The sequence below is a fragment of the Lagopus muta genome, chromosome 1 (assembly GCF_023343835.1).
Source record: "Lagopus muta isolate bLagMut1 chromosome 1, bLagMut1 primary, whole genome shotgun sequence".
In the NCBI taxonomy this organism is placed as follows: Eukaryota; Metazoa; Chordata; class Aves; order Galliformes; family Phasianidae; genus Lagopus; species Lagopus muta.
The window spans coordinates 103,353,331-103,368,826 of record NC_064433.1 but is presented as its reverse complement, the minus strand read 5'-3'; the positions used below and the strand labels follow the sequence as shown (position 1 = coordinate 103,368,826).

At 38.5% G+C, this 15,496-nt stretch overlaps 1 protein-coding gene across 1 annotated transcript in view; it reads left to right on the top strand.

The window, feature by feature from the left end:
• LOC125688291 (claudin-8-like) overlaps window positions 1–15,496 on the top strand; it is a 338,757-nt gene that overhangs the window by 267,167 nt on the left and 56,094 nt on the right. The gene's annotated exons all lie outside the window — the stretch shown is intronic.

The window sequence follows — 15,496 nt, the reverse complement described above, 5'->3', positions numbered from 1 at the left end:
TCCTAAAATACAAAAATTAAATGAAGTCATACTTATCTGGCAAAGTATATACTTTTAAGTGTAACTTCTTCAGTTAATCTTCTGCTATGAGTGTACCAGAAGGAATAGCTGCATAGTCAATTACCTGAAAGAGTCTATCAAATTCTCAACACCATGCTGCCGGTTAAGGAGAAAAACTTTAGACTTCTCTCCCCAAAGGCATATTAAATAACAAAAGCTGCTTTGTCCCTTATCTTTTTTTTTTTTTAAAGAAAATTAAGAGATTTTTATTCTTTGTTCCTGCTAGGGAAGTTGTGCCATTGCTTGTATAGGAAAGGGCAATATTCAATGAAGAAGTCTTTTAATTGGTGCTAATATTTTGTCTGCATATGATGTACCTCTAATAATAAAGATGCAAGCTAGTGCAATGTGTTGAGCACTGTATTCAGAATACAAATGAACTGGCAGCCTTTTGAAAAAGAGTAAATAAGAGACATCTAGTGCCCAGTAAGACTAAAGGCTCTAATGCACTCAAAAGTATTGGCACTGTACAAGTGTATTACAGGTATCACATAGTTGTTAAGATAATGAAATTTAACTAAAAGGTGTTATGCTTTTCTAATGCTAAAAAGTTACTAAGAACAACAACATGGGTAAGGAAGCCTCACCTTTCATCACTCAAGTGGAACACTGAGACCCACCAGCACCCCCATAGTGGGGAAGAGCTTAGAGGAGAAAAAAAAAGGAACAAAAATGGAATGAAAAACAATAAGCCTGGGGAAGAATGCATCATAAAGAAAGTTGCACTTATCTCAATACCAGGGAGACAAGAAAGTAACCTTGGCTTAAGATAAGGCAGCTGCACCAGTTACTGCATGCTCTTGTTTTGCCATTTCAGTACATTCCTGTATCACTCATTTAAATGAAAATCACATGTAACATTAAGTAAATCAAATAAGGAATCCAATAGTCAGCAAATTTGATAATAAATAAAATTTAATAATGAGTAGATTTGACATTAAATCTTCTTCACATGGAACGTTAAAAGAATCTGATCAGAAATCTGGACTCTGGCATCCACTGGCCATGTTTATTCAGCAGAATTGTAAGATACAACTCTTTTCTTTGCATTCATCTTCGTAGACCAAGCCCCAGATGAAGCCTTGCAATGATTCAGTGTAGTCTGTAACAGTGATGCATGGATTTCAAAACAACGTGCCTGTTGCTATCAGAAACATCAAGATGTATGAATGAAAAGAGCTATATAAAACATAGGAATATCTACATAGAATGGTAACTATCATTCCACTTTTTTTTTTTAATTCAAATTAATTATATTAAGTTCAAACTTCATTTTTTAAAATATTTCCTCAAAAATAAAAAACATTCTAAAGTTTAGTAAGATCTCCTCAATAGCAAAGAACTTGCATCTTAGTTTGTACCTTCTCCATCTGAAATGTTTTCCATTCTTTATTTTATGACACAATTCAGCTCAATTTCTGACTTTCTCTTTTTTGTGGACACGCACAGAGCTCAGACACACACACTTTCCTCTTCTCTCTTTCTTTTCTGCAGCAGCACCTCATAGATCTGTTGAGGGCTTTTCTCCAAGCATTTGTCCAGTCTCTCTATCAACCTATGTAGTATTTCAGCATCTTTAAATATCCTTTACGCATGAAACCCAAACCATCTCTTAAGTGAAGACCAGCCTCTTGGTTGTTTTGAACCTTGTTCCTGCTCCCTTCATTTAATAGCCCACAGAAGGCTTGTTGAATGGTTGGTCCCTTTCTGTCACCCCACACCGGTCACAACCCTTTATAGCCTCTGTCACATCTCCCATATTGTCCCAGTTGCCAGCTCCCACTTTTGTTCTCCACAAGCAAGGCTCAATGATAACAGGTCAATTTATGCTATTTGTCAGTTAGCTTTTAGTTGCAGTTTGTTTTCTCTGGGGTCCCTCAACTGTTTGTGTTAATTTTCAGATAATTAAATTGAATGCCCTTGTCGTAGTGGTGACATTCACTGTTCATGGACAGCTAATACAGCCATGCAGCGCTACCCCCTAACTCCTCTCTAGTTTCCCAAGAAACTGCAAAATCTTCAGTCTTTTCCTATCAATATAGTAAAGATTTTACATAGAAGGAGAAAGCACAGAACATTTCAGAAACTCTTGCTGGTTCTGAATCATGACTCCTCAGCTTAACAAGCAGGTACTTAGCAAGTCATGGTTCTGTGGGTTATTCCACTTTCCATTCTCATTTCTAACCATTGGATTTCCCCCACACAGAACTCCTGACATTAGGTTGCTCTTTCAGCAAAGCTGTGAAAACACGTGCTTCACGTGGCCAGTGTGGAGGTCTGTCAGCAGTGGGAGGCCTCAAGGAATCCAAGTCCTCCAAGTGTGCAAGCAGTCACCTCTTTCCCCAGGGGAGCAGAGCAGCCACTCAAAATTCAGTGATTTTCACCTCATCCAGACTGATTTGCTAACACTTGCTCATCTGCTTGCTTGAACAGCTATGTGAAACTTTTCCTGTTTATGCTGAAACCACATAGGCACAATAAAGAAAATAATGTATTGGAAACAGACATATATAACACTAAAATCAATGCCTATAGGATCAAAGTATTTGCAGTGATTTGAGAGCATGGTGAAGATAGTATAGCAGAGGCTTAGAGCTTACTATGTCCTCAAAAATGACCCTCAAGTGATTGCTGAAAACGCTGTGTGGTCAAGCAGCAGAATAAAGAAAGTTATTAATAGCAAAAAAGCATCCATCCAGAATCAGAAGCCACGTCCAAATAAAGAAAATAGAGAAGAGCATTAATTCTGGATGGTTAAAGATAAAGCCATATTAAAACCATGCTGCAGACAAGTTTTCTGAACTTTCTCAGTCTGCAGATACTGAAAACAAAATAGGTGAAAGGGAAGTAAACAAGAAAGTTAAAGCCACAACAGAATTGCTAAATCGATGCTTTACTGTTGTTTTTACAGTGCAGAATATGGAATTGCCTGTTTTGGCACCCAGCCATACAGCCAGCTGGGAAGAAAAAAAAAAGAGAAGTAGAAATGTCAGTATAAGAAATACAGGGCAAATAGATAAAACAAATAGGAATAATTCAGGAAGCCCAGATGGTATTCATTCAGGTCCAAAGGATTTTCAATACCAACTCTTTAAGTAGGTAGGTGAGCTGTTTCCTACAACATGAGCAATCAGAGAAAAGGAAAGTGATACCAGCTTCTGAAATGAGCTATGGGAAGACCTATGGAATGGGTGTTTAGTAATTCTGCTGTCTGTTGGGATCAGGTTGACTAAGATTATAATAGGGGAAGCAAGAAAAGATTTCTCTAATATCAGTATTCTGATAAGAAGGATGAATACGACCAAAAGAGGGAAGTCGCAAACACACAGGTGTTCCTTGAAAGGATCACCAAGGATGTAGCCAGGAGCAAACTGTGTTGGGATCTCCAAAATGGGCTTGCATAATACTAACAGAACAAAGGTCTTTGTAAGAAATGGGTCTTGTTATGGATTAAGAGTACGTTAAGAGGTGCAAAATAAAAGGCATAAAAACAATTAGTCTTCAACCTGAAGAGGAAGCTACCATTTGGATCCATTAATTATCTTCAACACACTCATAAATTATTATGTTCAACACACTCATAAATTATGTGAGAAAGGTGAACTATATGACAAAGATTGCTGATGGTAATAATTCAGCACAGTAAAAGAATAAAATGGACTGACAACAGTTGCAGGAGGAGACTGAGCAGCTGGATGGTAAAATGGGCAGATTAAATTCAGTGTTGTTAAAGCACAGTGATCCACAGAGGGAAAAACAACCTTAATTAACCATACGCGCTAATGAGTTCTAAACTAGCTGTATATGAATAAGAAACAAAAAAAATCCAGAGCTACAGTGAATGGGTTTTTGAAAATAGCTCATTAGTGGTCAAAACAATGAGCAGATGATTAGCAAAGATTAAGAACAGAGAATAAAACAGAAAGCATTTTCTTCCCAATAAATAGATACACATCTTAAACAAGGCATGCAGTTCTGATCACCGTATCTAAAAATGGATATAGCAGAAAGACAAAGGTGAAGAGAAAAAACAACAACAATAACAACAAAACAAGGCTTTAGAGAATTACCTACTTTGGAAAAAGGGATACGAGGTCAGCACTCTACAAAATTCTGAACAATACTGAAAATCTGAATAGGATATCTACTATTCTCCGTTTTTCATGATACCAAAGCTCAAGAGTACCCCAAGTATTGGTCAGGTAAAAGACATAGAAACAGAATAATCAGAATGAGGTGTTTGGGTTTGTTTCGTTTTTTTTTTTTTTTTTTTTTTTTTTTTGCTTAATTAAAAGAAAAGAAGAAAAAAGGCCATTATATTGTTAAAGAGAAAAATGCAATGCAGTCTTGGACTCAGGAAGCCCATAATGCAAATCACCAGGAAGAAATGTCAGGCAGTGGAAGGATGACCCTGTATTTGTCCAGAGTGGTTTGGCCACACTCAGGATGTGTATACAGAGCCAGATGGACCTGTGTGCAGAAAGCATGGCTGTTTCTACACTCTTTGGTATTGATAAAGAAGTAATACACCAAACCAGCAGGAACAAATTTGCACAAAGTGGTAGAAGTCAGCTGCAACTCCACTTTACCAACATATAAACAAATTTACCTAACTCTACCTAGTCTGTACATACTCAGCCTGGAGATTAATTTGCCTGCATCATTTCCTAGAGGTGGTGTTTGTTTTGAATACCTGACCTATCATGATTACTGTGGGTTCCAAATTATCTTTTACATTTCTGTGTGCAATTGAATACCAATAAATGACAAGAGGATCAAGAGACATTCATACATAAAATTGCTGCAAGACTGCTAGGAGCAGGGTGCCAAGAGCTTCATAAGCAACAACTGTGTTTCATCCTTCATGACTTTCCTTTTTCTTCTGCATTCAGTTTCTTCTGCCTTCAATCAAAAGGCACACATTAAGTTATTTTGGAAAAGTTGGCTAATGTAATTTTATTTTCTGGCTAAAAGCATTTTCGGCTGCATGTAGCATAACCAAAATAAACATGAGAAGAGGTTGTTTCCAAAAAGTTGGTGGAAAACTATCTATCACAGGAAAAAATACGCAACTTTTTTCAAAGGTAGGAAATTTATCTCTTGTCTTCCATAATCTTGAAGAACATTCTAAAAGATTACAGGCACAGACAACACGGTAGAAATTACAGCATAGCAGTAACTTATAAGGCCCTTCACATAATGGGAAGTCTCAGAAACGACCACAAGAGTCAGAACAAACAGGAAAGCACCCTCATTCATATAGAAATGCAGATACTATTGTTTAATAAAGAACATAAATTTTTATTTGCCTTAAAAAAAAAAAAAAAGAATTTAGCATACAAGTTTGATGCTTTGGATAAGGCATGATTTTGGACAGGTATGCTAAAATGTCAGTCTTTGGTAAAAAAGCTGAATTGCTGCTCTTAATCTCTAGAAAAAGTAAGTCTTTGGATGAAAATTTTGAAGTACATCATGTAGCACACAACTTTACCAATGGGAATAACTTCAAATTAAGGCTTTCATTTGTTCAGCATTTGGTAATATTCGGAAGTTATCTTTTGTGGTTACGACCCTGGAAAGCATAATGTTAATATGACTGAGACATCTCAACTTCTATAAATAAAAAATGGAAAGGACCCAAATTATTATACTGAAAACCATGGAAACATCTGCTCTAATGCATTACAGCTTGAGTTTCAAATAACACTTATGACAGTTTGTAAAATTTATTACCAAAGTAGTTATTTGCGTTAGAAGATTCCTGGATTTAATCATTCTTCACTTTTCCACCCTTCACGTCCAAAGTCATCAGTAATTCCAGCTGGAATGATTCATGGTTTCCCAAACATTGGAACATCAATTACAGACTTTTAACACTGTTTTTCAGGTACCTTTCAATGACCACATTAGCCTCATTTCATTCTAGGAATGCAGTACGTTTTTTCTTTTCTTTGACTTTTGGAATCAATCTGCTGAAATGTACACAGGATGCAGGAGCTACTTACTGCTCGGGATTCATAGGAATAGTTTATAATAATCGTGGTGACTAAGGCAATTTTTCTGAAACAGCTGAATTTGCTAAGCGTTAATGCATTTCGTGACAACGCATAATACAGAGCAGTATATTGCTAAGCTGAGGGTCACACACACACAAAAAAAATCAGGTTCCTAGATTAACCAGGCCACAGGCAGAAAAAAAAGAAAAAAAACAGAAGAAGTCAAAGAAGGATGTAGGTGAGATGAGCTTAAATACAAAACAATAGCTGGTTTTATGCCAAGAGCACAAAATGAGGGGAGAATAACATTGTTGACTGAAGGACATCAAATCAGGGTTCAGGGAAGCTTTGCACTAATCCTGTGTTGTAATGACAGCTTAAAAATTTGGTACTTTGATGAGTTCCGAGATTGACTTAAACCTCTTTAATTTGGCTTGCTGGTATTTAATCTTTTAACTTTGCATTCTTAATCAAAACTCAAAGCAGATCTTTAATCTTGTATGTATAAAATGGAAGATTAGAGGCCCCTGATCTGCCTGTCGTAGACAGCTGTTTGCTTCCCCTTCTTCTCCTCACTGCCACAGCAAGAGACAGCCATTTCAAACCTCAGGGAAGGTCCTGGGGAAAATGGAAAGGACTTGAGAAAAATCTGAACCCTCTCCTTCCAGTGAAGAATTTAAACCCATCAAAGCCCCTCCACATGCTTCTTTTAACCTGTCATTAACATGACAGGAAAATAATTCTGTTTTTGCCATGTCCCTTCATGAAAAGAGAGTGGTCCTTGGGTTTCCTGCTCTCCTGAGTTATATGCAGTCGATGGCAACTCAGGTTTACTAATATACCACACACAAGACAAACGTGAGTCAACAAAATGCTTAAAGCAGAGATAAGCTTTTCTACTGACAAAATATATATTTTACAAGTGTTTGGTTTTACTGCAAATTCTTTGGGGGAGGTATTTTTCTTAGCATTTGAAGAAGAGCATGCTGGAGTGAGCCAGGGTGCCTCAAGCAGCTCCAGCTGCAGGGACCTGATGGTAGGAACACAGAGTTGCCAACAGAGCACTGCAGTACTTCTGCGTGCAGACACACAGCACCTTGCAATGCTTTGCAACACTCTTCCTTTTCCAGAGGTGTTTCTGGCCTTTGAGATAACCTACACCGTCTCCACTATCAAGCGCATTTGGAGAACTGATTTTGTGAGACTTGTTTTTTTCCACCTCCACACAGAAAATACCACTGAAGTACAAAAGTGGACCCATGTCCTTGGAGCACAGGGCTAGCACCCAGGAGACCAGACTGCTCTGTCTTGCAACTGAACACATAATTCACCTCACCTTGCCGCAGCAAGACAGTCCCACTCCGGGGTCTTGTCTCAGACTTGGCAGGAGGAGAAGAATCATTAGAGTATGGATGATTTAATTAGTTCGAAAGCAAGTGCATACTGGGCATTGCTAATTGCAGGAGAGATCCAGGATAGGAGGGAAAGTCACCTCTTCTATCATGAACTTCATTTATCCCCTCTGTGCTGAGTTCCCAGTGTTGTACGAAAGCCTCCAGACGTCTGAGCTGCCTGACAGAATAGTAGTTGGTTTTCTCCTCACGTAAATGAGCTGAAAATATTTAATGTCATGAAAATCTTAATCAGCCATACTGGGAGAACAACAATCTTGATTTCACAATTCATTTTAAATTCCTCACACTTTCCATCATCATCCTGGAAGCACTTTATTTTACATCACTCTTAGTGATGGTTATCCTGGTTTATCAGATCCTGAATCACTTAAAGAGAGAAAAAGTCTAAAGAAACATCACTTCCCAAAGTTCCATAAGAGTTTTGAATCATCTTCAATTTATTTTTGACGCCAGAGAGTTGCAATTAAACTGCTCGTAATCTGGATTTTTTTCTTAAAGAGCATATACAGCTCTACAGAATAACAACAACAAAAGTATTTGGAGTTATTTGAAGGAGGGGGAAAGTTCAAAAGGAAAAAGGCATTTTTGATACAGAGTAGGAAAAGATTTCTCAGTGTATAAGGAGTATATCTTGGAGAGCATTAGGACTTTTATGCTTACAAGCACACTGCATGAAGTATATTCTCCTAATCCAAGGATTAAAACAAGATCATCTTTCCCTCCCTTGGGAAGACAGCTCAAGATTAAGAAACTTTTTAGAAACAACACTGAACTAAAAAAGACCTTTCTTTCTCACCTTCCCTAATGAAAGCATATACAGCCCCCCTTCATAATCTCCAAATTCAGCATGAGGTCTACTACTGTCACTAAAAAAAGTAAGAATCTCTGTCTTGCAGCTGCTACTGTCCTGTAACCCTTCATCTTTGAAAAGAACAAGAAAAGCTGGTGTGAATAAAAAGGAAACTCCTTTAATCCTCAAGTTTACAATTGAAATGCAAGAGGAATTTGGTGAAACAGAAACTGGTCATTTAGCTTAGTAGGAGTTTCGACTGCTGTTTGACTAGAAACAAAGAAGTTGAAGTGTTTTGTAAATACTCAGGAGTGTTTCCACATCCTCCTTTTGAATTCTGACAGCATTACCAGTGAAGTCAGTAAATCACCAGGTGATCAGACAGTCATGTCAGACCAAACAGCAGTCAGTATTACATGTATTTATTAGCTGCTTGCACACTGCTATTGTTCTACTTATTTTTCACACTGAATTCAGATGAAACACTCACCCATTTCAGACCACGTCACGAGGCTTCCTTCTCTCTACTCTTTTTCTTGTCTGAAAGCCTATGCCAAAATGGATGAAATCATAATCATGATTTTTTTATTATTATTATTATTATTTTTTGTCTCATTTTGCCATAACACTCATTTTGCAATTTTGTAATGCATCCTTTTTATAACTCACATTTTGTGACCTCCTACCAGATTTGCTAGTGTTGCAAACACCTCACCACACCACACCACTCAGCCATGAGACAGCTCCAGCCTCAGAGCACAGCTAAAGATTTTCTGACCTCGATTCCATGCTAGCATCCACCTGCAGAAGAGAAGCCCAAACTCACACATCATGCCCACTGGTGGACCAGATGAGAAGCTGTGTCCCTGTTCACTGCAGGGCAGTTGGACTAGATGGCCCTCAGAGGTTCTTTCCAGCTCCCTGGCTTCTATTGACAACAGCTCTGTGCTGTTACAGACTAGATCTGGCCTTGATGTGTAAACGGACTACAAAATAGCCTATGAATTTCAGTTACAGCAATCAGGGCTGACTTCCTGGCTTCAGACCCTGTCCCTGTCACCATGGTGAAGGTGAAGGTTGGGGCTGTGTATAGAAAAAAGCAGTAGCTTTTGAGCTATGCGTACAGTTTGCTGTCATAATAGTTACACATTCAGAACCCTGACTGCTCAGGGCTAATGTTGAAGGCAGTAGGTGTGAAGATACCTAACACACAGGCACTTGTTTTGATTAGCACCATTTTTGTAACAATAAGGGCTCACCATATCTAGTCTCATTTACAGTTTAGGGTTACAATGGTAAAAAAAAATCTACAATGACTAAGCCTTCGTTCAAAACTGTGTGGGAGGAGTCATGACTCATCTTACAAGATATTTTCACGTGTTTTACTTCCCCACATGAATAGCACAAAATAGCTTTTAAAGGGAAGAGAAATTAGCAGGAGAAAGAAAAAGAAAATCATCAGCAAAAGCCTTGCAGCATATTTCTCTGGTATATAAAATGCCTCAGTCATAAATCACAAATCACATTCAGGTGTGGAACAGCAAGGAAAGTACAGCCTTGGGTCCTACTGTTTCACAGACCTGACTGTTGTGTGCTGTAGAACTGCTTTGCCACATCATTGAGTTACGATTCCTCTGTTGTATGACCGATCACAAACTGGGAGGAAGGGAAAGGCAAGGACAGCATTATTAAAAGCAGGCAGCCCATGCAAAGGTGTTGGGTTTTGGTTTTTTTTCCTTCATTAACTAGCTAATGACGTGGAAGCAGGGATTGTGGCTGAGTTGACTTCTGTCAGTCAGCAATTCTGAGCACACAGGATGGTGTGGCACAGACAAATATCAAATTTACCCATCAGTTCTGCTCAGTCTGACTTGACATTTAAAGGGAAAGTTAAAGACACCATTGGTTATGAGTAGATCGGCTTTTTGAGTATATTTTCAAGCATTCATAAATGTTTCAGCTGAAGTAACTACATTTCTCATTTCTGCAAGTTGTTTTATAAAGGGAGAACACAATACAATAACTGTTTTGAAAGAGAAACTTGGCATATATACCAAACAATGCATTCAGCCCGACATGGCTATTTTCATGCAGCAGGACACCCATAGAAGATGGTTACAAAAACCAATTCCTAGAACGCGATGCCTCATGCGACTGCACATGAATTTGTGTTTCTCAGAGGTATTTCTGCTGGAAGAATTTGCACATCAAGAAGTTGTAGTACCAAAATGCCAGCCCCTAAACAGGCGCAGTTGGATCATTAAAGCCTCAGACTAAAATCGCAGCTCCTTTGAGAAACAAACCAAAACACATCACAGCACGCAGCAGCTGGCTTCCTGACTTAAGCTTTCTCATTGATAGCTTCCCAAAATTTGTGAGCCAGCAAACTAACCCACAGCCATAAGGACATCTCCAAAAAGTGTGGGAGCGATTGCATGGCAAACGCCTTCGTTGTAGCACTGACTCTTCCTCCCCTCCTTTTTCCCTAAGAGCTCCATAAGGTAACACAACCAAAGAAGATCTCTAGGATTACATATTGGATCTTCAGAATGACAGAAGAAGAAAACAGTAAAGAAGGATTAATGATCCGTTGCATTTTATTGCTTAGTTGCATTGGGGTTTCATTGTAAACCTCTATTTTCAGAGTTTTATAGTGCAATGTTAAAAACATTGTGCTAAAACAACCATTTGATTTTAAGATGGAGCATAAGTAACTTCTGACAGCTCAAATAAAGGATTCAAGCTATTTTTGTGACTGAAATTATGCATAATTATTTCTATTACTAAGAAAAAACATTCCTGATACCTGATCTTCTTTAGTAAAGTAATAGGTTTAAAAAATAAATTTTCCTTTTATGATATCTGCATTTGATTTTAATATTTGCATTTGAATACACCAGTATACTGTTCCAATGAAAAGCTATTCCCTGGTTTAGCTGGTCATTCTTCAAGCAAATTAATATCCCTAAAAACACGTTTATAACTGGCTCTACAAGAAGAGTTATAGAACAAGGCAATTATATTTCACTATTATGGTAGAAAATTTTGCCATGTATACATGATCTAATGTGGGCTTTTAACCTGATGGAAATAGAAGAAGTTACTGCTAGGATCTCTGTGTTACTGGATTTACAGAATCATACAATTGTTTGAATTGGAAGGGATCCTTAAGGCCATCTGATCCAACCCCCGTAACAATGAGCAGGGACACCGACAACTGCATCAGGTGCTCAGAGCCCCATCCAGCCTGACCTTAAGTGTCTCCAGGGACGGGACACTCCAAGGTTTTATCCACACACACAGTTAAGCACAAAGTTTTCACCTTTGCCTGTAATTCCATTGTATAACTTCATTCTTCTGCAACGTATACCCTGATGATTAATCCAGCAACCTCTGACAGCAGCATGTATGATACTACTGAAGCTTCTCAGCAGACCTAAAACTAAAACACAGGCACGTGCTTTATCTCAGCTCCTTCTCCTTCCCCCTTCTTAGAGGGCATGTGCTAGATGGCATCAGCTGAGCAATGCAGTTCGTGCTACAAGAAGCCAGTGACAGCAAATCTCTTCTTCTAAAGCATGGGTGGCTGTTTGTGTTCACATCAAATACCTTGTGTCACCTGGCACTTTGGCCTGTTTGAAAGCAGTGTTTGCTGTCTTCAGCAGCATCCAAGAAGACAGCCCAGGAAGATGGCACTCCACCAGTGTAAGAGGCAGAAGAATCATCCTCAACTTTGGGGAAACAATCATAGAAACACAGAATGGCCTGGGTTGATAAGGACCTCGAAGATAATCTAGTTTCAGCCCCCCTGCCACAGGCAGCACCGCCAACCACCAAACCAGGCTCTTTGACACTCACAAACCTGAATTCCCATTACTGCCTGGGACAAAGTTCTTGCCTGTTTGCGCATCACATACTGGTGATGATATTAGAGCCAGGCTGAGAGCTAAATCATATCATTTGAAAACAGTAGCTTCATTTTTAAACCATAATTTAGTTCTGTCCCTATTTATATTTAAAAGGCCTCACACTAGCTCTTAATTTGAAGACCTTTTCTTTCTTAGAAGTTGAGCACATTAATTGGACTAATAGCAGCAATAATTAATAACACTAAAAAGGTGCTAACATGCTGTTAGCTGAGACCCCAAGGCAAACTTCAATGCTCTCTCCAACTTAATTATAATCACAAAGTGGGAAGCCTCAGGAAATGTTTTGTTCATTATTTTTCCTGTTGTTCTCATTTCTATCTTGAATCCAAGTCCATGTGATACGATATGCTTGAGGAATGAAAACAAGAAAGCAAAATAGATGCTTCTGGAATTCACATCTGAATACAATATGACAACATTGGTAACCAGCAGACTGCATTCACATCACTCACCTGCTGAAGTTGCATGAGTATTAAGCAATTTGCAGGATGAAGTGCTTGATACTGAGATTCATATTTTCAATGGCTTTCAAGAAACATCTAATTTCACTCTTCCACCAGCTCATTTTTGTTTTGCTTTCTTTTTAACCAACAAATGCATCCTTACCTTGATGCAGCCAGGGATACAGGCAGTGAGTAGGATTATGCTGCCATCTATAGTTCGGATAGGAAAACAGATCACACCAAATGATAAAATAAAGACACTGCATAAGTAGAACTACTTGGGCACTAAGGTTTATCTGTTCTCAAGGTGACTCTTCATAAAATTACATACATTTGAAAGCAGCTAATTTTTTTCTTTTTTAGCATGCAAATATTTAATATATTTTGATGAAAACAGAGCAAGAAACTCATTTTCTCACTAGAAGAATAATGGAAAACTCTTCAATATGGAAATACTACAAATTGCCAATTCGTCTCCTACAATCTGACACTTCCACACTTCATTGACAAAAACCAAACCCAAACAAAAAGCCATCAGAATCATCTACCAGCCTATAGCTATATAAAAAGATGGAAGTTCTATATCAGTGGCAGCGCTCAGAAAATGATTCTCATGTACAGAAAGGGTTAAAAAATCATTACCTGCGCACGAAGAAAATGTATCCTATGGTAACTGTAGTTCTAGACCATCTAAAACCAAACTTACAACTCCTACTGACCTTCAGAAATACAACCTCAAGAGTTCAAGACTTCCTACTCACTACTGACACACAACAATTTGCTCCTCTTGACGTTCCCAGACTGAAGGGCTTTCCAGGTCATCCCACACCTCCGCTTCCTCCCAAGCACAGATTCAAATACAGCGAGGACACAGATGACACGTGCACAACTCATATACACATGGCATGGCCTAAGGAACTCCAGACACCCCAAGGTGTGTGACAGCTCAGCTCACAAGCAGATTTCAGCCTGATGTGTTCAGACACAATTTTGTATGCATATAAATTTACAATGTATTTAGAACTCAGTACACGTAAGACCACTTATATGCGACGCAATGTTGACTACATTATAGAAGCTTAATATTTAGGCAAAGTAATGCAACACAGAACATTTATGTGCAGGACTGATTAGTCTAAAGCCATTTTCAGCTTCCTCCAGTCATATCATACTTTCTCAGAGGCCAGAATGCCTATAATGAAAAGCTTTAAAGGTGGCAAGATGAAACACCGCCCTAAAACTAAACTTAGATTACAGTTTATCTTGCATTTTGCAAGTCCTATTATTGAGATTTCACATTCTTTCATCAAAATTTCTTTGGATAGAGACCACTTGTATGTGTGCCTACAATACCTATCGTATATTAATGCGTTGTTTATTTAAGCACATAACTATGTTTTAAACAGCATCCTTAGTAAGCTGCACCATATACAGAATGACCATTGCAATGAGTGCTTGTATTCCTAGTTTACCTGGAAACAGTGGAGAATGGATGGAAAAGTCAACCTGAGCTTTCTATAACACCTACTTAAAAGGAGAAAAATTTTACGTTCTACTGCATGCCACTTCTACCCTGAATCCATCCTCATTCAACAGGAAAGTAAGGTTTAAAAATAAAACTGCTATGATGTAGAAAAATATTTCCCAGCAACAAATGCCATTACCTTCATACCCCACCATTCCCAGAAATGTTTGTTTAAACATCCTGTTTCCAAAGCTTCAAGCTGAGATGAACGCTGTTTTCCCTGTCCCATCTCAATTACCCAAAGGTGGAAAGAAAACTTCTTGCTTTGTTAGTGAAATTAAGTGTCCACATGTTGTCAGATTAGTATTTGAAAGTAAAAAAAAAAAAAAAAGATTAAAAACAGTGATAAAGTTTGTGCAATGTATATACATCTAAGAGGTTTAAGAACATAAAAGAGGCTTAAGAACATAACACATACTTGAAGACTTCATTTGAAGTTCTGCTTAAGTGGCTCACTTCCCCTTTTTTCCTTTAAGCCTCATCCACAGAAGTTTAACTGAAAGCAAGTCTGAAGGTGCTGGAATTAAAAGAAACATACATGTTTTTGAATCTCAACTGTGCGTTTCTGGGGTTCATTCTTTTGAGGAACAAAAATGAAAAAGAGGAAATCAATAAGCAAACAAGGTATTAGCACACAGCCGTAAAGGCCCAGCTTCTCCTTCTGCGCTAAAAAAGGGACCACGTTAATTCTGTGCAGATCAACTATTCTGTTTACACTGAATCCTTTGTTCAAAACAAAAGAAACTGCTACAATCAGAGTTGTTACCTTTTCTACATTAGAAAAATGACTACTATTTCAAACAAATTTCTTACTAATTTCAGTCGGCCCTGTTGCAGTCAGATAAAAACTGAAGTGCTCACATACACAAGAGTGCCATTTATCAGCAGTTCCTCATTTCTTGCCTCCTAAAAAAAGATCCAGAGGCAGAACTAAGTGTACAGTACTGGTCTCTGTCATACATACCCATTTTAATTTTCATTGCAGTTGTTTCCTGCTGAATATTAAGAGATTTAAACTTATCACAGTCTTGCATTGAGACTGTTTCCTCAAAAAGGAATCATAGAATGGCCTGGGTTGAAAAGGACCACAAGGATCATCTGTTTCAACCCCCTGCTGTGTGCAGGGTTGCCAACCAGCAGACCAGGCTGCCCAGAGCCACATCCAGCCTGGCCTTGAATGCCTCCAGGGATGGGGCATCCACAGCCTCCTTGGGCAACCTGTTCCAGTGCCTCACCACCCTCTGTGTGAAAAACTTCCTCCTAACACCTAACCTAAACCTTCCCCACAGTAACATCCCTGTAAAAGCTAACATCTTGACTCTTAGCCCTAAGGAATGC